Source organism: Bubalus bubalis, chromosome 17 (assembly GCF_019923935.1).
Source record: "Bubalus bubalis isolate 160015118507 breed Murrah chromosome 17, NDDB_SH_1, whole genome shotgun sequence".
NCBI classification, from domain to species: Eukaryota; Metazoa; Chordata; class Mammalia; order Artiodactyla; family Bovidae; genus Bubalus; species Bubalus bubalis.
The window spans coordinates 5693697-5695300 of NC_059173.1; the positions used below are offsets into that span (position 1 = coordinate 5693697).

Here is a 1604-nt window from a genome sequence, read left to right on the forward strand (position 1 = left end):
GTCCAAATCTTCTAACTGGTTGACACATTTCCTAGGGGAAAGGCTCTGAGCCTGTCTGGAGAGAGAAGATGCTCCAATGACAGCCCCACCCTGGGCGGGACAAAGGGAAAGAGATAAAGCGATTTCTTTTCAGAGGTCTTTGGGCTATGGGGTAGAGGGGGTTGAGGGGGGTTGAGGGAAGGTGGGAGGGGATAGGACCTGGAACCAGCTCACATTACCCCAGCAGCTTGTTGTTTAGCCTCCTCCTTGCCTGCGGCTTCCCTGGTGGCTCAGACGGTAAAGCGTCAGCCTGTAATGCAGGAGACCCAGGTTCGATCCCTGGGTCAGGAAGATCCCCTGGAGAAGGAAATGGCAACCCACTCCAGTATTCTTGCCTGGAGAATTCCATGGATTGAGGAGCCTGGTAGGCTACAGTCCATGGACTCATAAAGAGTTGGACATGGCTGAGCGACTTCACTTCTTCATTTCTTATCTGGGGGTGGGGAGGGGCGGTGGGGGTGGGGCTTCCCCGGTGGCTCAGATGGTAAAGAATCTGCCTGCAATCCAGGAAGTGAAAGTGAAAGTGAAAGTCGCTCAGTCCAACTCTTTGCAATTGTATGGTCCACGGAATTCTCCAGGCCAGAATACTGCAGTGGGGAGCCTTTCCATTCTCCAGGGGATCTTTCCAACCCAGGGATCGAACCCAGGTCTCCCACATTGACCAGCTGACCCACAAAGGAAGCCCAAGAATACTGGAGTGGGTAACCTATCCCTTCTCCAGCGATCTTCCCAACCCAGGAATCGAACTGGGGTCTCCTGAATTGCAGGCAGATTCTTTACCAACTGTGAGCTATCAGGGAAGCCCCAAGGCAGGAAACTCAGGTCCAGTCCCTGAGGCGGAAGATCTCCTGGAGAAAGAGAATGGTTACCCACTGCAGTATTCTTGCCTGAAGAACTTCATGGACAGAGCAACCTGGCAGGCTGCAGTCTGTGGTGTTGCAAAGAGTCGGGCATGACTGAGCAACCAATACACACACAACACACACTTGTCTGAGAGGTCTAAGCTGGGGTCCTAGCAGTCCAGGTGGGGGGAGTCCTGGGAAGGTCAGGGCTGCCCCTGCTGATATGGGGGCCTGGGCCTGGTATAACACTGGGAACAAGCGTTTGGGTCAAATTCCAGAGTCTGCATGGCCAGAAGTGCTCGCTGGAGGGGGACAGTTATTACTCTTACGATTTGTTAATAGCATGACCAGAGCTATAATCTGGAGTAACAGGCCCCATGTCCTTGGCACTAGGTCCAGCCTTTACGTGCACAAGACTGGTGGTTTTCCATGTGGGCCCTGGCCTGCCAGCATGAGTATGACTGAACGAGCCCCCATAGTCAGGGGCCAGGGGCTGAGGAGCCCCGTAGGCCCGTCTGGTCCAGTTCATTTCACTCACAACACACCTGGGTGGCCAGGTGCTGCCACGGCCTTGATCTTACAGGTGAGAGGCACCTGGGGACACGGAGAGGAAAACTATGTGCCGTAGTGTCTTGAACCCAGGCTGGTTCCAACCCCGAGCCCCAGGTTGGGCCCCAGTAGTCGCAGAAATTCCCCTACTGGCAATGCATCTTCTGATTGCTC

The 1604-nt window shown here is 54.6% G+C and overlaps 1 non-coding gene across 1 annotated transcript; it reads left to right on the forward strand.

Moving 5' to 3' along the window:
- Positions 1 to 258: 258 nt before the first annotated feature.
- Positions 259 to 331, forward strand: TRNAY-GUA. The gene has a single exon. It is a non-coding gene; the product is annotated as a tRNA-Tyr (tRNA).
- The last annotated feature ends 1273 nt before the right edge of the window (positions 332 to 1604 follow it).